General features: G+C 37.3%; 1 long non-coding RNA gene across 1 annotated transcript; it reads right to left on the minus strand.

The window, feature by feature from the left end:
• Nucleotides 1–1,200: 1,200 nt before the first annotated feature.
• On the minus strand, nucleotides 1,201–25,833 carry LOC121314983. Its single transcript, XR_005950185.1, has 3 exons — nucleotides 25,666–25,833; nucleotides 13,716–13,821; nucleotides 1,201–1,847 (listed from the first exon to the last, which is right to left on the minus strand). It is a non-coding gene; the product is annotated as an uncharacterized LOC121314983 (long non-coding RNA).
• Nucleotides 25,834–25,871: the final 38 nt, after the last annotated feature.

A 25,871-nucleotide genomic window follows, 5' to 3' on the forward strand; every position in this document is an offset into this window, starting at 1 on the left:
CGAGTACATAGCCTATGGTGTGATAATGACAACCACTGTACCACGTACTGCATACCACTGTGTCCAGGTGCAGACTAGAGGTACCGTACCGTGAAAATGCCCAGCGGTGCCACGCTGTGCCTGTCCATCACAGGCTTTAGGGAGACTTCAGCGCCCAATACAGCTAGCCAGTAGACCACATGGGTCGAAAGCCAGTTGTATTTTGTAAATCATGGGACAAAAAAATGTTATTACCTTATTTGTTTCTCAATTAGAAATGGTTACTGGATGTAATTATTTAGTACCCCCGAATTACTGTAACTGTAGACACAGGCCACAGCTGAATCACTGCATTGCTGTTGTAGTGCCTCTTCAATGCTGTCATGTGGAAAGGGCAGTGCTGACATGTCATATGTTGCGGCCCGCCCATAAATCAGGTCATGCAGCCCAGCACTTTTGAGCGCTATAAATTGCAGTTTGACTACGCCAGTCCTGTGCCCATGGCAACAGGACAATATTTAAAATTTTGTTTTACTTCTAGATTTTTGGTCACAAAGGTTCAAGGTATCCACAGTGGGGGGACAGCAGCAGGACACACCAAACAGGACAACCAGGTGAGTATTGAATACAATGTTTATTGCACAAGCCCAAATACTTACATTACAGAAAATATTAAAACTATAACTTAAAATAGGTTTACAAATATGTTAACATCCTGCTTTCATGTTTCCCTTGGCCAAGTCACCAGTAGCAGAAGTGCTTCCTCTACCTGCCTAATTTAGTAATGGTAGTCTGAGTCACCTCACCCACAGCAGAGGGCGCCACTCTGTCACTGAGCCTGACCGACAGACTATGGCGCATCAGCCGTGTACACTTTCCGATTTGTGCGGCAAAGCGTCCACTCCAACTGAGCTCTGGTTCCAGGAATGGCACATCCAGTCATGCTGCACACCAACAGGAGTCACGGCACCACCCCGTGTAGTTAAAATTGTGCAATTAAAATCCCAATTACTGTCTTTGGTGCTCACAGCCAGAAATTTCAAACCTGACGGTACGGTATAACCAGACACACTCTGTCAATGACAGGCCACGAACTGGGAGACTAAGAGTCACCACACCTTCCCAAGATCGACAGATCATTTTGCAGCATCTTGTTAATCAGCACAATAAAAAGTCACTGCACCTGTTCTAAAACAGAGTTTGTCATTTTTTGATCACATCTAGTGAATTTTATCCAATATAAATAAGTTTCTTTTGATGCTCAAATAGAAGTGATCAGTTTCTTTACAGTAAAAACGCGACAAGCAAAAATTACTATGCTGTATTTAATACAGTATGATCAGAGCATATGCTTCTATATAGGAAAATGCAGCAGTAATAGACTTTGTCTAATGTAAAGTTAAGCAGGATATCTTGTTTTATGCAATACAGTACAGCAAGCAGAGAAGATACTATGCTGAGTTTAGCACCATATAACTGGAATGTATGCGTCCATATACTATATATAAATGCAGCAAGCAAGCAGGGTAAGCTAATTTTTCTAATACAGCGAGTGCAATATAAATTCTGTTTACTTAACTCGCATGCACTTGGTGTTCCACTCATTTTCTGACAATCCAAAACAAATGCTTTCCACCGGTGCTCAGTTTGTTATAATATCAACTTCTTCCCTCAAGTCTCTCTCGCTCTTAGAGTACTGCTGTCGTCTTCCCAATCTCAGTTGCAAACCTCGGCTTCGTCTCCGGTATTGGCTCCCCTTTTGGTCAATGTATGCAGGTTCTTCTTTTTCTTCTTCTTGACCACCGCTGCTGCTCTCTGGTTCTCTTTTTTGAGGCCTAACTTATATGCGGTGGCTCTATTGGGCACACCTGTGAACAATCCAGGACAGGTCAGAAGTGTCTGTTGCTAAGCAATTATCCTGTGTACGTGTTCTGGATGAAAACAAAATAGTCAAAGTCCAGAGAAATCATAATGTGTGCACACAATCAAACAACTATCTTTTTTACAAAGACATAATACCAAAAAAACATAACTAATAATCCACATTTGATAAAAAAAAAAAAGAAATACAAAACATAATTTTAGTTACCCGTGACAAGTCAGGATGTGCACTGTGTACATTAGGCTCAATTGTCTTTTTTTATTCAGTAAGCATGTCGTAGGCAGTCAATCCATTTTACTAGTTTATTTTAGTATTGCTTCATAACCTATAATCATGCCATGCTAACCTGGTATAATAATGCTGACAATAGTATGTATCTGGCTGAAAATTCAATAGGAATGTTGTGCTAGATACAGCACCTCAAAACACCACAGGCTTCAAATCATCCATATGCAATATTATAAACTTCAACTTCAAACACTCATCATAAATTAAAAAAAAAGTCTAAAAAACTAAAGAAGCGCATGTTATGAGCAAAACAAAGACTCCATCCCATAGAAACTCATTGTTTAAACATTGTTGTACAATTTCTTCATGGTGGTTCTTGTTGACCTGGTGCTGGTTTTGGAATACAGGGCTTCAGCATGGGGCTTGACCATTAACTTTGCTGAGACTTTGCCACTGACCTTGTGAGAATGAAAATGAATAATAAGACACCAGAGGCATGAACTGAGCACAGGCATCAGCATGAAAGGGGACTCCACAATGAAGACCTTTAGACTCTGGGATATACAGGGGAATTCAGCTGTTGAATGAATCGAAGAGTATAAAAATGAATTGCAGAAACATCTGAACAAACCACGATTTTTTTGGCCTCTTGCACAAGACAAGCTTCGATTGTGTATTGGCCTCTTCTCATTCTATTACAGCAAAACAAATTGTTGATGCATGAAATCTGATGTATTGTTACTTGTAGTCCATTTTCTTTGGTCTTAATTTACAGTGTCCACATTTGTTATCTCATTTTTTTCTGAGTGAAGAATGTCCAATTATGTCCCTCACTGATGTAACAGTGTAGGAGATTTGTAGGTCAGTGGGTGTTCTCCAATCTTGCCTCCAAGCCAATCATTTGTTTACACGTAGGAACCTGCTGTCCATTTCATTTGATATCAATTAAATAAGTAAAGGTCTGGTTGGAACAAAGTCTTGCAATGTAATAGACTCAAAGTGCTTACGTTTTTGTTGTTTTAATTATGAATTAAAACAACAATTTGTGGCTGATTAGTGTAACTTGCCATATTCTGTTATATATACGCATTGGTACTTATTTTATTGAGTTTCTTGTTAATAATAAATGAAATGATGAATTCTGTAGATTGTCATTAAAAATACATTGCCGTTTTTACATTTTTTTTTTTTTTTTTTTTTTTTTTATTCACTGCGTTGGAATGGCTATATTTATTGACGTTGTTGATCGGTTTAACCTGTGGATTTGGATGCTTACAACCTCTCGCTGCTCTGCCTCGCCAACAAGCCAGGGCTAAATCCGACCAGAACTGAACAGCTACAAAATTACCGTGTTATATAATTGTAGATTCACCTTGAATATAAATTAAATGAAAACACATGGTGCACTGAGGAATAAGCACATATGTCTGTGTTAATCACTTTATAATATATGACTACCTATATGACTTGATTACCCTAGTACCTATTTATTTTGTTTTTGTTGCAGGTAAAATAAACTAAGTTATACAGAAAGCAGTTTGTTATAAAAATGTCAGGACACCGGGACCTTTGGAGAACCAGGACAGTCCCGGCTAAACTGGGATGTCTGACCTGATTTATATTTCTTGTTTATCAGTGCATATACCAGTGTAGCGCAGTGAAACTTGGCATTATAAGCCTCAAACAATAGAGAACAATATTTGAGTTAGGACTTAATGAAAGCGTAGTCCCCATTAACTTGTTAAAAAGGGTACAATTGTCACAAGGTAATGGTATATTAAGAGGAATGGTAGTTCCTCGCGTCAAGTTATCAGAGAGAACTGCCAGAGATTCTTCATACAGCAAGGATAGTTTATGTGTTGTCAGGGTATTGGCGCAGCCAAAAGCACCATTTCATTTTTAATTTGTAGTTCACAGCACTCAAGTGAAATGTAGAAAAAGTCAATACCTGTCATACACTAAGAGAAATAAGTTGAGCTCCTTATATCAGAGCTGCCGATAGGCCCCTTCCTGGGGTGATGTCCTTGATCCCACCTACCGAGGGATTAAACAATTGGTCCACGGAAACCATTTTTTCTTTTTGCATCGAACCTGTGAGGGCGACCTGATGTGACCTCGCTAGTTGGTGATCGTCTTCTCTTTCAGGGAACCAAGTTTACGGTAAGTAACCTAACATTCCCTTTCATTTCAAAGACGACCACTAAAATATTACTTATGGGAAAGTATTCCAGAGCCATTGCGAGGGAGAAAGAACGGCAGCATATTAGGGACGCATCAGAACCGCATAACCCAAGGTGAGCAGTGTGAGCGTCCGACCTCAAAGACCCTCGTGCCTAATGGATGCAAGGAAGGATCTATCACATTAAGATGAGAGAACCTGGGGAAAGTATGCAACATAACCCAGCTAGCTGTAGTACAGATATCGTACAGCGAGGGCCCTCTAAAGAGGGACCAAGATGTAGCCGACCCACTGCTTGGAACTATACGTGACACTGTGTCCACAATCTAGTGCGACAGTCACTGCTTCGAGAGGGGCTGTCCTAGGGTCCATATCCCGTTACAGACAAAAAGCTGGTCAGAATGATGCAATAGCCCTTATTCTATCCATGCAACACCTCAACGGCATCACTGGGTTCAATCTATCCTCCTCCAAAGAAAACAGAGGTGGATGGAAAGACATACTGGTTCATGTGGAAGGCTGTGCTCACCTTAGGGAGGAAGGCAGGGTTTGTATGCAGTGACACTCTCGTCCCAAATACGCATACAGAAGTTGTGCACCGACAACGCCTGTAGCTCACTGACCCACTTTGAGGATAGCCAAGAGGAAGGCTGTCTTCGTATACAGCTACTACAACTCTATGGAATATATGGGCTCAAACTTGACCTTTGTGTGAGCCTCCAGTACAATATCAAGGCTTCATTCAGGGAGAACCTCCCTCCTGGGAGGGTGTAACCCCTGAGCACTCTTAAGAAACCGGGTTACCAAGAAATGCGCACCTGGACATGCAGAGTCTACGGGGGCATGGCATGCAGAAATGGCCGCTAAATTCACCTTCGATGTAGAAGGTGACCTACCAGAATTGAGCAGTTCTTGCAGAAACTGCAAGATAACTGGCATAGGGCAAGAGACTGGGTCATGACCCTTAGACACCAGTTCCAAAAATATCTCCACTTTTAGGTGTATAATGACCTAGTGGAGCCTGCCCTAGCATTCTGCAACATGCCCTTAACCGCATCAGATAGCCCTAGGGCTGACCAGCAATCCCGTTCAGGGACTGCCTCCTAGAACGCTGCTGCGTGGACGCACCACACCCTGCATCTCCTTTACATTGCGGGAGAGCTCGGTTGCCGCTACGGCCTGTAGGCGTTGCCTCAGGTCACTGAGCAGAGCCTTGGGCACCGGGACTGTCCTGAGAATTGTATTCTCCCCAAGAGTGTAGGCTAGAAAAGACAAACAAACAAACACACACACACACACCTTTAACCCTTTGTGGTCCATTTATTCAGCACCTGTCACGCACGTCGGGTCCAATTTATTTTCACACGTGCTGTTTATTTTACACATGCTGTTTCAATTTTTCTTTTCCAAGTAAAACCAGTTTAAAGGGCATTGCAATGCTAAGCGACATCAGTACTGCATCTCCACCCAAGCCCCACCCTGTTTTTGCTGTATTTTTCACATGCCTCTCTATAGATGTGCATACTGATAAATCCTCTCCTGATCACTCGTTTTATCACCAAACTCCTCAATAATGTGATCCAAGTCATTATTTTATTACTGTAACATCTGAAAAAGCTCTGCAAACATCTGTGATATTCTTTGAGAGCTGGATGCAGAAGCAGCTACCTCCTTTATGTCTGATTGTCTCTATATGGTGCAGCTGCTAGGGCTATTGCTCACATGCCCCCCCTTTTTGTTTTTTTTTGTTTTTTTTTGTTTCAGTCGGCTCCTATCGGTCTCACTCGGTCATTGAAAGGTTTTCTCGACTTTTTCTGGAGAAAAAAACGACTAGAGACCTCTGCTTTACATCTTTTCGATGATGTCGGACAGGGTCCGACATTGGACTAGAAAGGGAAAATCATAATGTTGGACCTGGTCTGACATTGGACCGCAAAGGGTTAAATCAATACTGCACAGGCAGTCGCTCACATACGACAGACAGTAAGAAAATGCAAGCTGCTGAAGAAAGGAGAAAAAAAGCAGCTTTGGTTTAGAGGCGCTGATTCCACGAAAGCGGCAAAGCCACAAATGCAGGAGAACTGCAGTCGACTCAGAAAAGCTTACCTTACCGTCTTGAAGCAGAAAGAGAACATGGCTTCCATGGGCTGACTGTTTAATCCCTCGGTAGGAGGGATCGAGGACGTCGCCCCAGGAAGGGGTCTATCGGCAGCTCTGACATAAAGAGCTCAGTGAATACCTGCCAATAGAAGGCATACCCATAAGTAATGTTTTTGTGGTCATCTTCGAATTGAAAGGGAACTACTGTTTGTACTTTGGGGACTGTAAACAGATTAGATTATAAACAATGCCTGCTTTCTGTAATGTTGAGTGCACAGAAGGCTAAACTTTTACAATGAAGTTAACAGACTCCAGGGGGTGAAGTGAACTAAAATGATCAGGTCACAAAATGTAGCTTCAACCGATGTTGCATTTAGTTTCTCTAGACTAGTTTGTGATTTTGAAATATTAATGTTGGGGAGGTAGGCCAATAATACATATCAACACTGATTCAGCCTACGAGGAAAAATGTTTGAATCTCTTCTTTGTATCTTCATACTAATCTACTGGGCCCAGACTACTGTTATATGTCACAATTCAAGTAATAGGAACCTTACAGAATAGTAAGTTGTAAGCCAGGACTGTAAAAATTCACTGGACAACGAATTTTCCAGTCTGCCCAGTAATTCTTTTTTCAGACACAGTATATGCACAGTCAGTCATATAAAACATTTGTGTGCTTATCATGTGTATTAGGAACTATACATGACAAAGTCAGAGATATTGGAGGGAATCCTTGGGTGGAGATGTTTAAACTCATCTTGGGAAAGCCAGCCTCCTACAAGCACAGCTCTCAAAGTCTTTTTAAATCACAGTATTTTTTACATTTTAAATGGGATGTTCTGACCTCTCTGCTTGTATTTCACACAGGCTTCACACAGGCCTTAGCCTTCACACAGGATTCAAATAGGCTTCACAGAGTCTACACACAGGACTGACACAGACGTCATACATGATTCACAAAGGCTACACACAGGATACACACATGATTCACACAGGCCTTAGACTTCACGCAGACCCCATACAAACATTTTAGCCCTGCTTTTATACACATGCCTGCCTAAATTACAGGCAAGTGTCCCTCAATTGCTCATTTGTCCCAAGGCATTCTGGGGAATGGACTATACCTTTCCTCCCCCTCTGCCACAATATATCTATCTATCTATATCTAGATAGATTATTTTGTCATTCCAATTTTTTTTTTACTAGGAAACATTTTCCTAATATGCTGGAAATAAATCAAACATACAGATGGCTCCTAAAACTACGGGGGCGCCTCAACTTTTCATATTTAGATTTTTATGTCAAAGTAAAAGAAAAACAATTGTAATCAGACAGATGTATCAGAGATTTGTGTGGATTTAGTTTAACGTATATTGCCAAAACAAACCTAACACTTTACTGCACTGTCTACTATACACTGGTATATAGGTTTTGTACAAAAGTACTAATAACGCCCCATTTAAAAAATCTGATAAAATGTGTAAGGCTCTTGTATTCCTGGGTTGATTCCAACCATCTGTGAAGTAAATCTGGCTGGTATTTTATGTTTTACAGCATCCTATGAGAATGTATTGCTTCAGGAAATAACTATATACAGTGTGTGCTACAAGATTTTCCAAATGGTAAGGTGAAAATATAGCAGCAGATCCATTTATGTTTTTTGACAAGAAATAAAAATGCAACAGTTACGCTACTTAAACCACAGTAGAATTGTGCACTTAAATGCTTATTAGGGTAATATTTACATACATCTAACAGTAATGATGTATGTTGTTATGCTTTATTTATTTATTACTAATATTTATTTTATTTTTACCTCCTTTGTGGTCTGGATTTGACCCTCAGTACTAAAGCCAGACAACCTACAGTTTCACTAAAGTGGAATCTCCCTTTAGCGGGTTTCCTAGTCATGTATTTTATGCACACGTACAATGTGTCTATTCGGCCAGTAGGGGTCATTCATCAAATGTCTAAACATACACCACCAATGGATATATATATTATATTAATTACTGTGTGTAACCTATACCTTCTATGTAAACTTAGCTAAAATCAAATAGACTACAGTTCAATTTTAAATCAAGCTGGAACTCACCAAACCGCTGTTGTGCAATGGCCATCTCCCATTAAGATTAATGTAAAATAGTTAATTTAAAAATCGGATCTCATTAGATTTTTTGCAGGGATCGTTTTATAGGTTTACATCTGGAAAAACCATCAAGGTACCTTCGAAAGGAATTTTGCATAGTGCCCATGTGATAGTGTATGCATGCATGCATGTGTGTGTGCCTAAATCATAATGAAAGAGAGAGGCTTGATACAAATAGCTTCAGTTAAAAAGTGAACATGCCAACATAAACATTTGGGCAGATGTTTCCAATGTGTAGTGAAATTTTCACTGAACACATCCACACCTGTGTAAACAACTACTTTATTTCCGAGAAATACCCCTGCAGCTGCAAAAGCTGACAAGCAGCCACCATGCTAGAAAGCAACTGATAACCAATTTATTCAAACTGTTTGAAACACAGTAATAGTTATACTACTCCATATATTATAACAATAGCTCACCCTTTATACTGCAAGCACTAACAAAAAGGTTTTCAAAAGCACATAAGCATGGATGTATGACTGGAGGACTCTTGTTTTAAGTCATCTTAAAGCATAGGAATATACTGATAAACAAAACAACACACTAAATATAAACCAGTGGTTTTATTTAATGATAAGCATGGACTGGGTTTAAACCAGACTAGCTTTTGAGGGAACCATGCTGTTTTCATTAAGTAGCAAGCTAATTTATTTAATTAAATGAAAGCATGCAAGTGTCTCAGCTGCTTCACTTTTTTTTCATTATCTTTTTCCCATATCTTTTGGAGGTAGGTGGCAGGGCGCCACTGCAGCTGGTGTCATCATTGAATTATTATTTTTATCCATTCATGGTTTAGCGACCTTGTATTTTGGGGGGAGGTGGCCCTACGTGCCACTTCCTAGTCATCCAGCGTGCGGTTAGCTGTTGATCTCCAGCCAAATTTATCATCCATCATTAATTAGTCTGTCAATTGCGATCAATAAATCATTCACATTGCGGATTCTCTGTTCCGAAATAAAAAGTAGACATGCTGTAGCTATAACTAATTTCTAGTAATTTTTTTTTACTATATTGGGTGGAAGACTAGGGTACAATTACTTTCCATATTACTGTAATACCTTGGGTCTAGAATTGTAAAAGCAACCTAAAGTGACTGGACATTATGCAGATCTCCTTCCATGTTACTTGCTTGCTGAGTAACACAGGGAGATTGTAATACCAGTCATAACATAACATCACAAGGCAAAAAAAAAACGTTCTGGTTTCCTGAGTAGCGTTGCAAACTGTGGTACCGATTGTGTATATGTTTATGTGTGTGCAACTTTATTTCAATGGACCACTTTTTAGGGTCTAAAATGTAATCATAAACTGAATCGACACGACAAATTGAATTCCCAGACAACCAACATTTATCAGCGTATGCTATACCAGGTACTGCATTTCATATTCCTCAATTCATCTCCAGCACAATCAGTGCAGACGCAGAAACGACAGAAACAAGAATCTGTATGAGACTGATAGAAGGGAGAAATTCACCACTGACTTCAGACATGCAGTTAAATCATGATAAGAATAATAGGCTGCAAGCCGACCTAATATGTATTCTGTTTCTATTACTTGTATTTCTTTCAACACTGAAATGAAACCTAAATGTTCGGCTTAGGAGCCAAATCTCCAAAAATAGAACTTCCAGGATTGAAATTCTGCACAAAAACTCCACAAATATCCTTTGCCTACCTTAATAATAATAATAATCATCTTTATGTCAAGACACTGTCTTTTGTATAAATACAATTGCTGCCAAAGACAAGATCATGTAATATTGCTAAACTTAACTCCTTTGCACACAATTATAAGAAAACAATAAGCTGGGCACATGCGGATAGAGAAGTGAAAACTTCCAGCTGACTGAAGAATAGCAGTTTAGAGGGAGAACCTCAAAGGACACAGCAGGAAGAGCAGATTTTCAAGTAACAGACAAGCAAGGATGCTACAGAATTCATAATAGTGCCAACCAAGCTTAGAGTAAGTAAGTCTGGTCATGCTTTAAGGGCCACTTTTAAAGTTTATTAACTTTTAACAAGTACAATAAACAACCATAAACAAATGTCAGTTTCATATATTAGGGTAATATGTATTATTATTATTATTTTATTACTTATTGCTATAGCACTTTTTATACAAAAGTATTGCGAAGCACTGTACAGTACATAACGGAAAAATAGTATTAACTAGGTAGTTTAGTTAATACATATTAACCTATTTATAAACTAATATAATTAATATATATTATATATATATATATATATATATATATATATATATATATATATATATATATATATATCTGAATCTAAATATTTATCTAATATTTATAAAATTAATAATTAACAGAAAATAAGCAGTTTGTTATTTAAGAATTATTGTCTGACACAGCGATCATTACAGGTCTGTGGGATAATTGACTCCAATGAAAGTTAGGTGTTCCAAGTCGAAAGCAAGGGGATTTATCTACAGGTAATGACAGTTGCAGAAAATATTATAAATGAATGCTATCATAAATCAAACATTTTTTTTATGTTTTATTATATGCAATGCTAAGGCTGTCAGAAATATATGTTCCTGTTTAAAGCAAGTTTCTAAATTGTAAAGCTTTTAGAAAGCATTTGATTATGACCTCTCTCCCCAACTGGGTGAGACAGTCCATGAGATTTATAACAGTTAAGAAACGGCTAAGAAACTAAAAAAAGTGCCTTAAAACAAAGTGTGATGGTATTTAAGTAGTTGTATTTTAGTTGTTTCGGGCAAAACTGTAAATTGACATACTGCGCCTCCTTTATAGTTCTGAGATGGAAAGGTTTAGTTTGTTTATTATTACAGTAATCAATCATGTACCGCCCGTCACATGTCCGCCCTAAATGTTTTTCCGCTATGATCAATCTTTTCAGTAATGTTAGTTTATTATTGAACAGAGAACATTAGTTTAGAAATTGTAGATCCTACCAAAGTTTTCATACACTGTATTGTATGTGCTCTGTGCGCTGCCATTGCTGGTAGCGTCACGTCAGCTGTCCAGTGTGTTGATATGTAAGTAAATCCTCTTCACTTACAGGGTGTATCAACTTCAACCTCCATCTCGATCTCCTGCATGTCACTCAGCAGTGAATGCACACATCCACACGGCAGACGCCTACTCTGTCACAGGCATTAATACCCTATATCCCTATATCTTTAGGGGAGCTCCCTAATAAAAGCTGAATCTCAAAACAGTAATTGTGTGAATATAATACAGGTAATTGTTACAGCTGTGTACAATGGTATTTAAAACAGGATTCATTTATCCGCTTTTTTTTACACATCCACTGTGGCGGGGTGTCCCTGCCCCTGTGCTTATTGTGTGTTCTGCGTGGCATGTGGTGTGTTAATGCTGGTATATATGTATTGGTGCATGGGATATAATGGAGCTATGTAGCACAAGTTATTTAAATTATATAGTTGTATTTAGGCATGAGGATTGCACAATCACTTCACGTGCAGACAAAATGTGTATTAATATGTGAGCACGGGGAGTGCACAGATTAGTTCACGTGCTTGGATTCAAGTGAATGATTAATTAGTAATTGAATCCCGGAACAATTGTACATATAGATGCACGAAGCACTCACTCAGGGTTGTGTGATTGAGAGTGGACAACGGGCGTGTGAAGGAGACTAAATTATCATTGTTTTTTGTCAAACCTTTTTATTTATTTTTTTTGCAATAAACAGGCGCAACAGTGCAATTCACATTTCATCTCGCAGTACTGTGTGTTCTTCTGGGTGTGATGTCACCACCATCGCCTGTCCATATCGCCCTTACTCTGGTCCCACCGCAGTCGGAGATACGACGGATTACTGTATTTTTTTTTAGTGTGTCCAATGATAATTCCCCCCCCCATTCACTCCCAGTTTGGAATGCCCATCTTTCTCCTCACCACAGCAATTGCCCACATGGCTCAGGAGTCCCGAAGATTCAGTGGGTGTTATCCGATCCCACGACCAAGCCAGCTTCCTTTTTCACAGAACTCGTGAGCAAATGTAAGCAAGCTACCGACCTTTGGAGGACAAAAGCCAGCCCTGCAGGTGTCCACTCTGAGCTCACTGGGCATCTGGCCAGCAGGGTTTGGTTTTACTTCCCTAGCCCAGGGGAGCACCAAAGCCAATGTGACACTCTCTTCGGAGTCCCCAGGGAAGACTGGCCTACTTCGCACAGCCAGGACACGATCCTGCGCTGTGTGACTCACCCTGCGCACCACGTGGCTGCACTTCCACCAGGTGAGCCACTCGGGGATCCCCAGAAAAGTTTACTTTTGAGGTGCAACAACACAGTTCAGGTCAGTTAGATAGCCTGGATGTTGTCTATTATTATTATTTTAAATAGTATCAAGAAAAAAGCACAAAATACGGGAAAACATTCCAGAGAACATTCTAAGAGCAAAAGAAAAAAGTCTCTCAATAAAGCTTTCCCTGGGTTAGCTAATGTAAACAACCTGGTTGTAAAACTAATCAACCCCCACAATTACAGCAAATTGTCAAAAATTGTGTTGACACATCTGTATGTCTCATCGGAGGTGTCCATATCATTTAGCTACAAAGCCCTGGAGGATTAATTCTGTTCACAGTCTTATAATACTTCAATTAATGGGTAGCAAGCTGCCAGAGAGACTGCAGAGCATTTTACTTCTTGATGAGTCCTTAAGTTGTGCTGCAGGCCTGTCATTAGTAGAATTTTTTTTCACAGCAGGTCGCAAAGAGTTTCTAACCATTTAAAAGAAATGAAAAATAAAAAAGTTGTTTCCGTATAGGACTGCTTTGTCTTTTTCTATTTGAAGGAACTCACAGCATGAACAGTACACATTTTTTTGTGAATTATACTGGTGGATTTTCTTTCTTTCTTTCTTGCAAACTTATCTTTTCGACATAATCAATTGTGGTAAAGGTAACAGCAATAAGATGAGGTAGCATATTGTTAGGATTATTCTTATGATTTATAATAAAGCTCATGATAAGCCAGCAATAACTCAAATTTCGATGAAGGAGTTTTGTGCCATGTAGTGAGTCTTATGTCACTTTTCCATCTGGAATGTGAATTGTTTCTAAAGATATTTACAACCAGAAGTTACATGAAGGTCAATGGTTAACAACAATCTACGTATATTTTTCTTTTAGGATAATTTCCATTCATAAATTTCACCTCCTACCTCCAATATTTACCTGATAGTAAAATGAATTAACAGCCCTTCGTTCACGTTTTTATTCTGCAGTTTTCATGGGACGCCTTATGTCGTTCCAGTTTAAACTGTGTTGATCTTGGTATATTCTGCAAATGGAAACAAACAGGACAATTTCAAAGCCCTTTCAGTTTGGTGCCAGTGAGAGATGGAAATACTGTATCTGTTAATTATTGGTTAAATAAAGCATGTGTATGAGTGGAATTGGTCCTTTATATACCACTTTGTGCTTGTCAGCTAAAATGTATGATGTTGTGCCACATAATACTGTCTAAAATTTAAGGAAAAGAGAGCCACGGCATGTTAGCATTAATGGATGCATTAAAGATTATTGGTGCAATAACATTCAAGGAATGTCGGGCTACAATGATATTCTTGGAAACATTAGAATGAGCTGAATGAAAGCATAAAAAAAAAGTTTTACGCTGTGGGAAAATTCCATAAATGCTCTGGTTAGTTATGCTACTGTTCAAATTTCTACATCTGACATTCTTTTCTATGAAATTAAACTGGACCCTTTATGTGAAAAGTGTTCAATGAAATAATAACACTTTTATCAACCTAACAGAGTTACGTGTTTGTGTTAACTTGTAAAATTGCAGGAGAAGGCAATAAAATGAACTCGCCTCAACATATTTTAACGATAATGTGGTTTTCACAACAAGCACATTAAGCAGTTTGTCTTGTTAACACTTCCCGTTGTATCGTGGAGTTCACTTTAAGCCACATCAGTCAACATTATCAATTTAAAAAACATAAAGTCAAGTAGACAAACATTTTAGATAATGTGACATCTGTATTCCTGACTTTTATTGTGTTACTTAAATGTTGTTATTTTTACTAATCATAATTTTCAACTTATCAAACTTGTTATATTTTAGATAATGTTTGCTTTACGACTTTAGAACCCAACGGTACAGCCGTCCTTCAGACCCTTTTGGTATACAAGGTATACACATAGAAAATAGGCATGGCAAACTGGGAGTTTAGCAAGTCTATTTGAGTGCCAAGTAGCGATGATACATTTTACAAATGGACACAGAAATCAAATCAAATACTCTGTGAAGATTATTGGGCAGATTTCCTTAAGACAGTGCACAAATGTCTTAGTTTTTGTTAGAATGTAGTCATAAATAACTCCTGTACTGTACTTCTATGCATTCATTTAAGAGTAATGGATGACTATTTGGAATCCTGCATAACACTACTGTACACATCTTGTTTAATTTATTTGATTTTTTAAAAATGTAATTTGATTTATCTCTTCACTTTAAGGAATACATTTACTCTCCAGTATCTCTGCTCCAATTCATGTTTTTCTAAGCCTGCCTGTTAATTACAGGTATAACGAGTCTAGAGTAAGAACACAAATATTAAACAAACAACTAAGAGGAAAAAAAAAAAGTACTACAGTACATTACACTTTTTGTAATCTACATTTGCCTAGTGACAGCATTGTTAAAGTTTTTGAAGACATGTTCCATTATACAGTTTCCATAAATCCTAATGTAAGCTCCCATGGTGGTATATTCATTATAGGAAAATATACATAATTTTCTTAATCAAAATTACAGAAAACTCAAGCGCAGAAGCTACAATGCTGTTAAGGGGTCTCTGTTGCTCCTGAATTGGTAACCCTTTCTGATTTTCACTTTTAATGAATTGGCCAGTACTATCCAATGTGTGCCAGCACCCAGTGCAAACTCTGATCATAATGACAATAAGGGGGAGCTGCATTATGCAATGCAAGCACTTTGGAGATTGTGATTAGACGAGTTTGACAGATGCACTCCTAGTAATCCTCTGAAGGCTGGATAGAAGGCAAAAGCAGTACATGAACCTAACTAGAGCTAATATAGTTAAATATGTTCTGCATCTGCCCTTGAAAATGGGAATGAATTTCTTGACAGTGCAATTTTTCACACAGCAATTAGAATCCATAGGGAAATAAATGACTATTTTAAATGTTATCAGCTTGTTTCAATAAACTGTTAATATGAGCTTAATGTTTAGGTAACACTTGCATATAATCTAATTTCAGCCTCTGAATATACCGGCGCTAATGGTAGCCCCATTAATTCCAGCCATTGCCAGGGCTATGTTCCAAGCATACTCTTCGATTAGTGAGCCCCATAGCTAATAAAGAGTGTCAACTTGTAATAACTGTTAACTGTAATTTTTTTTGTACAAGTTATACAAATCTTGTTTGTTTCTTTTAATATTTCACAAGATCATCTTCTTTTTATCCATTAAAGAGTAGCTTCAGATGTTATTTTATTTTAATTGGTTTTACATTTCCCTTCAGTCTTTTTAATAGTACTACTAGCACCTTGTCACATTATAACACAGCATAGCATAAAAATTCAGATACAACTTTGTTGTCTTTTGTTATCAAACACAGGATTGCCATAGTGATTTGAATGTGGAGATTTCATAAAAAATCCTATTTTTTTTTCTTTCTTATAATTGCCATGCTTTTGAAAAGTTGTATTTTACCCACTGTCATGATTTTAAAGAAATATATTGCAAAAATACTCTCTTTTTCACATGACATTTGCCATGGCTTTTGACAACATGTTTAAGCTAAAGCTTTTAAAACCTTGTTCTCCATAGTGGCCATAGTCAATTATCAAACAAAAAAATGTCCACTGTATCAAATATGAATGCTTAAAGTATCACTGAACAGGCTGTGGAGTTTAAAACACAATGCAATGCTTTCCCTAGCTTTCTGCTGAATTAACAACATTGGCAGGCTGAATCCAACTTGTTCAATCAGAAACATTCAGTTGATTCCCGACTCCTCTCAAAGGTCATTATTTTGATAGGTTCATCTGTCCTACCTGGTCTCTCTGGCACAGGTTCAGAGGGAGTGAACATGTTTATAAACACGCATGACAAGTGACATATTATCGTAATAATTAACTAAATAAATACATTATTTTGGTGGGTTAGGGTGGGATAAGAACCAGTAATAAAACCTTGAGCGAGACCTTTAATCTTAGATGGAGGGCAGATTTAACTGCCTAGACTATAAAGTGTTATTTACCACAATGTCATGTATATTTTGAGACAAACATATATTCATATGGTTGGAGAATCTGCATATCTTGCATCTTTGCTCTAACCGTCCGGGGCTCTGTAAAATGGATGTTGTGATGTATATTAATACAACTGTGCCCGCCCCCCTGAACCTGTACCAGAGCGAGCAGTTAGGACAGATGAACCAATCAAAATGCTGAATTTTGGGAGAGGAGTTGGGAACCATTGAAATGTTTGTGGTTAAACACATTTGACTGAAGTCGTCGATGTTGTGAATTCAGAAGACATTTTGACTGGAAGACCGGTTCATTAACCAATATGAAACCAAAATAACTGATTTACGAACAGGGATATGCAAATAAAAATATAAAAACAATCACGATTATATTAAAAAAGATATTGCAGGCATACCTACAACAAAGCAGAAAGCTAGGGAAGCAATGCGTTTTAAACCCTAAAGTTAAAGATAATATATGACTCCATCAAATGTCCACATCTTGTTATACACCTCTGGTTCTAAGAGTAACAGCCTATTTATGATATTCTTCTACAACAGGCCATTCTTTTTGGTGAGATATTGTAGAAAAACTGTCACCATGTGTGGCAAAGTGGTTTGTAGTGCTCCGGTGTATAGGTGAGTTGAGGTGCTCCAACAAAGGACAAACACAAAGTCTACCGGTCAGGTTTCTTTTAATGCCCTTTTTAAACCGGGTTTCAAATAATAAAGCTGGCTCTACCCAGCAATGGGTATTGCCAATGAAAACTGGACCCAAAATAATAAAACTGGTTCTACCCAGCAATGGGTATTACCAGCTACAAAACAAAGGAGTTGCAGTCCCGAAATAATAACCACAGAAAACACGTCTCCAAACTGGGTGCTCTGGTGCAGGTGCGGTGCTCTGAGTGCTGGTGCTCGTGTGCGTTCAGGTCCGGGCTTCTTGCTGCAGCTCCAGCTTCGTATCAGCCGTCTGGCAAAACAAACACAATACTCCTCAATGAACCCACACTTCATTCAAGATTCCGTCCTTGTCTCCTCCCATTAACCACAACAAAGGAGCCGATTACGGCGTCACGTCCCCCTAAAGTACCCTAAGCCCCGCCCCCTCCGATAGCTAGTTCAATCACGTCTCCTCCAATTCATGACTGAAACTTCGCTCACCGTACTAGGGCGATGACTCCAGGTACCGTAACGCCGCCCTCTTCCTGAATGGCCGGCTCCCGACTGTCCCCAGGATGAACTGCCCAACCATTCAGTAGGAAGCCCGCAGCTCCTGTTGTACAGTGCCCTCACTGGTCGAGAGGGAGATTTTTGATTCGGATTAATTCGCTCTCCGTCACACCATGGCTCAAAACAATACAGTCACTAAAGTTTGAAACGGGACTTGGTTTCAGAATATCAGAGTTATTTAAACTAATGTATTCTTTTTGATGTTTAGATTCACTCTGTATAATTTTCTGTTTCACATGCAGGTCACTTTTTATAACTCAGAAGTGGAAAGCACCACTATAGTCTTCTCAATATCAATTCTGAACTCTAAGTACATCAGGTAAACCATATTCTAACTGTTAACCTGCTCCCCTGCAACTGTCTGACTCGAATAGATGCAGGAAATGTCCATCTATTAGGGCCAGAGTGATGCAGGGAGACAGGCTAATAGGTATGCATCTGATGATTATATATATATATATATATATATATATATATATATATATATATATATATATACAATATGCGTACGCTATCTATGTGCCATGCTTAGAGCTTACACATCTCTAGTGAGGCCACAGGGTGCCTTAAACTTTTAAGTTTAAGAATACATAGTTGACACACCCATGGTTCCTTGTTCTTTAAATGCCTGTACATTTTTTTGGAGACTGTTAGGACTCATCTCAAACAACAGAATGAAAATATACATTTCATAGTTTCATATTCACTTGTGCCAATTTCATTACCTCAACTTTACTAATAAGAAAGAATCGTATTGTATTTTATTTTTTTGGCAGTACTGTGCTTTTTGTATGTATTTTGTACACTGCTTCTCCTATATTACCACTCCAGGGCTTTCTATGTTTTATATTAGGAACTAGTCTAAGCAATAATCCATGGACAAATGTCACAGAGAACATGTCCCTACATCGAATACTGTGTTAAAGTGTTCAATATATGTGTTCCCAGTGAGTAAATAATGAATTATATGGGTATATTATAACCAGATTATTATTAGTTACTGCTGTGCACCATGTAAATTCAGCAGCCCATGGGAAATGAGAAAATCATTTTAAACTTCAATAGGTTACAATCAGTGGCAAGCAACTCTATAATCCACATGTTGCCCTAGGCAGTGATGAAGCTGGATACAATTACAGAAACTAAATTCAACACATTAAACAAAAGAAATGTAATTTATTCCATCTTTACAGATGCCCTATCACTTCCCACTGGGCTGCTCCAGGCTGCAAAACAAACCCTTCAAATGAGCTTTTATTGCAGCAGCAAGCATGTAAATTAAACATGCTTATAACATCTAAATTCTTAGGTCGGCATCTTTGTTGGAAATGCAGATACATAACGTTGCCTATGCTGCTACACTACAGTATTAATATTCTGAATTCAAAATATAAGTTACTAGGGGTGTAACGATACACTGATGTCACGATTTGATGCATATTGCAATGCGCAGGTTGAAATACAATATATAACATGATACATGTGATGGTCCTGATGAGCTACTTTTATGGTGCATAATATCATTAGAAGACAAAAATGTAATGATACTGAAAGTGTGTATTCACACCAATTATAAAATGCATGTATTATTTATTCAAGAACCACTTTGGGAACTACAATGAGCTAAGTTGTGGTTTTGGTCTTGTGGCACGATACAAACACTACCTCTATTACCATATGATATATCACATAAAGAAAGTACGATGATTCATTAATACACAATGAAACGTTACCTCCCTACCACATACAGAGACTGAGTTTTATCTACTCACACGGAAACATTCGGTGCCTGTATTTCACATCATTAAAGACATAATGTTACAGTCCCCTGTGAACGAGAACCTGCCTGTCAAGCCAAAACACTAAAAGGGCCATAGCCATCTTGTGTGCAGGTATGTGTGCTCTGAAATAAAAAGTAAGTACCCCCACATACAATACTCAACTAAGCCTATTTTTTATTTTTATTACAATATGTACAAATGTTAAATTTTTATCTAAATAATGATTTTTTAAACAAATCTAAAACTAGGTTTTATTTCTGTTTAAACTGACTTTTTTAGACAGCAGACCTAAATCTATATCAATCTATCTTAGTTACATTGCAATTAAAAGTTTACATCATTACCATGTCAATAAATCAGTACTGGCTTCATGCCCAATGATGTACCTTGGTGCAACCACATTCATGGCTCTAAACCTTCCTGATACAATATTATTTCCACTTCAAAACACAGCGGTGAGGATATCTCTGCTTATGGTAATGTATTTGTTGGGGCCAGTAAGCATACTGTTTGCTTGTTCATCAATGAGTCTTTACATTTCATGCCTGTCAAGTTATTTTAATCTGACCGTGAGGCTCACAGTTTTTCATCTGAACTCACAGTCGGGAATGCATATCTCAAGCGTTTTTCGTAATGTCCCAAAGTGACCTGCCTGCCTGATTTGGTCACTGCGGTCACAGCTAAATGTAATCAGATCTTGGCTTCCATCCCATGGCTCTGAAAATGTAAATTCCACATGGTGATGATGATAGGGCTGTGATCATTGCACCCACTGGCTTGTGGGGCTGCTTGTGAGATCCATAACAGACAAATATTGGCACAGCTACAGAATTCCATTGGCTCACCGGGCTGTCATTCTAATGATTGATGTGTGCTGTTGGGCTATAACTCTCAGTCAGGGCCCTGTTCGAATGGTCGTATCCAGCAGGTTATGATCACACTGTCTGCACTAATTATATGACAGGTGCTTGTGTGGAGAGATCAGTCAGGGAAAAAGAGATTTATCATTATATTGTGAGAAAAAACAACTGCATCAGTCACCAGGCCTTATTTACAAGAAACAATAAAGTGCTGTGCCTTATATAGTAATGTTAAACCTTAAACACAGAAATTCACCAGACAACAGAATACATTCAAGTGATCTAATCAGTGGCAGATTGCAATACCCTTCTTAATTAATATATATATATATATATATATATATATATATATATATATATATATATATATATATATAGTGGGTGGTGTGTGTGTGTATATACACACACATATATATATATATATATATATATATATATATATATATATATATATATATATATATATATATATATATAGACACACACACACCACCCACTCTATATATCACGGGTGTTGGGTCCAATAAAAATCCACTACATATATCGAGAGCCGTAATATAGCGAGAGACCCATAGAAAAACAAATAGGCTAACAAATACTGTACAATATGGGGTGCCAGATTTAGCTTAAATCTTGTATTTTTTCCCCAGATTTATAAATGTTGTGAAAATAAATAACTATCTTTTTTTTAAATGTGTACATTCAGATATAATTTATAAATTTAGTTACAAGATTAGCTAAATATTTAGCTAAATAGTTAAGTAAATCTTAAATATCTTAATAAGATTTAACATTTAGCTACTTATTTAACTAAATCTTAAACCTCTTATCAAGATTTAATATTTACTGGGAATCAGGTCAGGGAATATGGACATTTCAGCATTACAAGAGCCAATCAAATCGCGTGAAAGCACAAAGCGCAGAGCTCATTTGCATACAAACTCCAGATTTAGCTGGCCAGTTAAAAATTTAGCTAAATGTTAAATCTTGGTAAGAGATTTAAGATTTAGTTAAATATTAGTAAACAAAATGACATAAGCAAATCAAAAGTAAAAAAAAAATTAAAAAAAATAAAAAATCAGTGACTTAATTTTGTTACAGTACAGTCAGTCTGTGCCACTGGGGAAAGTAATAAGTTAGTTTTTTTCTGCTTGTTTGTCATATTCATGTGGATGCCCTGACAAATGCTCATCATGTTACGGATCTGCATCAGTTGAACTGTATTGACTTCTGAAGCGTTGTGGCTCTCAAGGAATTACCAAGCTGCCTGTAAACCCTGTAAAGCTTCACTGGTACTTGACACAGTCCCCACAATCTCTGTGTTTTCTTCATCGCTGTTATTTTACAGTTGACTCGCCAACTTTCAAATCACAAGCATAATCCACTTGCTTAGCTCCACTTTTCACTCACTCAGTAGCTTTCAGTTTTTCTTCTATGCTATGTTGTTTGGTTTTAGCATTTTTGTTCTACATACAGTATGTATGCAGCCAGTAACGTTTGAGCTCCGAATTGGTTCACTCCCAATTCGGCTTGCATTTTTCTTATTGTGCGAGAAAAAATTTGTTTGGACAGGTGCCTGATTTTCGGGGCTAGTTTTAGACATTTGTGCGGATATTACATTTGGATATATTGTGCATGGTTTTAAAGTCTTAATGCTATTTTTAAGCAAAATTCTAACCTATATGATACATAACCCTTAGTGTTTACATCACTCGTTTACACGACAAAGCGTTTTCCAAAAACTAATGTTTTTGGAAAACTGAATAAATAAAATGATTTTCTTAAAACATCACTTTTCTGTGTTTACATGAATGATAGAAAATCTAATTAGAATTCAACTGTATACATGGATTGAAGTTTTCGGAAAACACAGGATATTTTTGCATGCAAAGTACAAAATGGAAAATTACCTATATGGTAACAGTATCCTGGTAGACAGTCAACATGGTTTTAGAAAAGGGAGATTGTGTCTAACTAACCTGCTTGATTTTTTTGAGGATGCAATATCAATAATGTATAATTGCAAAGCATATGACACAGTTTATTTTGATTGCCAGAAAGCTTTTGACAAAGTCCCGCATAAAAGATTAATTCTCAAACTGAACGCATTAGTGATTCAAGGAAACACATGTACGTGGATTAGGGAGTGGTTAACATATAGAAAACAGAAAGTACTGATTAGAGGAGAATCCTCAGAATGGAGTGTGGTAACCAGTGGAGTACCACAGTGATCAGTATTAGGTCCTCTGCTATTCCTAATCTACATTAATGATTTAGATTCTGGTACAGTAAGCAAACTTGTTAAATTCGCAGATCACACAAAAATAGGAGGAGTGGCAAACACTGTTGTAGCAGCAAAGGCCATTTAAAATGATCTAGACAAGATTCAGAACTGGGCAGACACATGGCAAATGACATTTAATAGAGAAAAGTGTAAGGTACTGCATGCAGGAAATAAAAATGTGCATTATAAATATCATATGGGAGATATTGAAATTGGAGAAGGAATCTATGAAAAAGACCTAGGTGTTTTTGTTGACTGAGAAATGTCTTAATCTAGACAATGCGGGGAAGCTATAAAAAAGGCCAACAAGATGCTTGGATACATTGTGGAAAGTGTTGAATTTAAATCAAGGGAAGTAATGTTAAAATGTACAATGCATTAGTAAGACCTCATCTTGAATATTGTGTTCAGTTCTGGTCACCTCACAACAAAAAGGATATTGCTGCTCTAGAAAGAGTGCAAAGAAGAGCGACCAATATTATTCAGAGTTTAAAAGGCATGTCATATGCAGACAGGCTAAAAGAATTGAATCTATTCAGTCTTGAACAAAGAAGACTATGCAGTGATCTAATTCAAGCATTCAAAATTCTAAAAGGTATTGACAATATCGACCCAAGGCACTTTTTCGACCTGAAAAAAGAAACAAGCACCAGGGGTCACAAATGGAGATTAGACAAAAAGGCATTCAGAACAGAAAATAGGAGGCACTTTTTTTACAGAGAATCGTGAGGGTCTGGAATCAACTCCCCAGTAATGTTGTTGAAGCTGACACTCTGGGATCCTTCAAGAAGCTACTTGATGAGATTCTGGGATCAATAAGCTACTAACAACCAAACGAGCAAGATGGGCCGAATGGCCTCCTCTCGTTTGTAAACTTTCTTATGTTTTTATACTAGCCTAAGTACGATTTGAAGACTGGACATTTATGAGATAGAACAGAGACCAATCCAATAACTCAAGTGTTTTTATTGTGTTTTTATAAGTGTCAGGTCTTAAATTCAAATATTACTATCCTATACTTGTATTCTGATTCCCCACAATGTGTAATCACACTTTCCAACAGCTCATCCTGTTCTATATTACCAGTTTCTTTTGCTGTCATTATTTTAAATTCTCACGTCATTTTAAAGCTGGAAAACATTTGCTGCTTCACTATGGGCTAGTAACAAATGCATGTAGACTTTAACAAAAGTATTACTTTATCACTAACTAGACAAATAGATGAATGCAGACTGACTGCAGATTATTATTTTCTGTTTTCTAAAACCACTTGCAGGAGAAAAGGGTCAAAGTGTGCACATGCGCAGTATGCTGTTTCAATAAGTTTTCCGAAAAGTGTGTTTACACGATATACATTTTGTTAGTTTTCAGAATTTATTCCGAAATTTCTAGGAGCTGTTTTCCAAAAACTGACTTTCGAAATATTCCAATACATTTTCTGAAAACTGTGTTTACATGACTTTTGATATCGGAATTAGTTTTCCAAAAATATCGGAATTCTTATGCTCATGTAAACGCACTCACTGACTGTTGGTCAACATTGCAACAACAAAATGCATCAACATCTGTGGCTATGACATACATTGCATTATGGGTAACGTGTATTCCGTGCCTGGTAACATAAGCTATATACCAATACAAAATATATAGGAAAGAGTGGAAGTCTGATCGTGAATTAAATGTAGCGAGTGTTCTCTCAGATGTAATTTATTAAAGATGAAAGTTGAAACAGAACGCTAGTTTGCTACAGCAAGTTTATTGGGCTACTTTTGGGCTGGTATTTGGTTGACTTCGGTCTACAAATGTATTTGAATTTCTGACAACCCTGTAAACGAGACATAACAAACAAGACAAACACAGTGTCCAGCAAGATGCCATCGCCAGTCATTACTAATATATATATATATATATATATATACCGAGCATCAAAAGAAATGTATCACTATTATAACAATTTAAAGGTATGTAAATGATGCACACTGCCAACATTTTTTTGGTTTCTTTTTAATCACTTGATCATTCATCCTTGATCCTGACATGCTTGAGTGACTATGACTGAAGCATATGCACTTAATCACCTAATTAGTGGGACAGTTGTTTGGACACGGGATGATTTCAGCTGTTGAATTGCAAGCTTGAATAAAAGCAATAAAGAAAATCACAGAAAAAAAAAAAATATATATGCCAAACTGGGATTCCAAGAGTCACATCTGCCCAAGACCGACAGATCATTTTGCAGCATCTTCATAATGTCACTTGTTAATCAGCACAATAGAAAGTCATTACCTGCTCTAAAACAGTTTGTCATTTTTCGATCACATCCAGTGAATTTTATCCAAATATAAGTGAAAACGTTTCTTTTGATGCTCAAATATTTTTTATATAGTGTGTTTATATATATATATATATATATATATATATATATATATATATATATATATATATATATATATATATATATACACATATATACACACACACACACTGTATCAATGTTATGATAACACTGTCACTGATATGTGTAAACTATGTTTTAAAATGAGCAACATATCACATAGTCACAAGTAAATCATATTGTCAGGTTTGTTAGTAACCGCTCTGATATGTGACATAACAATGTGAACATGAGAATTATGTGGTCCTTCTATGGTAGGTCTTTAGTATAGGGCTGACTGACACAGCAGGGGAAAAAAAAAATCTTAACTGGGTGTTAAGCAAGACTTTAAGATATATTTTCTTACCCCCTTTAGAAATCATTGAAGCTTGGTATAACACTCCTTTAATGGCATTTTACACGTGGCCCGTTATTTATAAATATATTGTATAAATCAAGTTGCAAATTTACTAAATTGCAGTTTGTGTTTGTTCGAGTATTGTTTGGTAAATCCTGTACTTCCTGTAATTGCAGAAGCAGGAAGCAGGCTAGGCAAAAAAAAAAAAAAAAAAA

Source organism: Polyodon spathula, chromosome 4, assembly GCF_017654505.1.
Source record: "Polyodon spathula isolate WHYD16114869_AA chromosome 4, ASM1765450v1, whole genome shotgun sequence".
Taxonomy (NCBI): Eukaryota; Metazoa; Chordata; class Actinopteri; order Acipenseriformes; family Polyodontidae; genus Polyodon; species Polyodon spathula.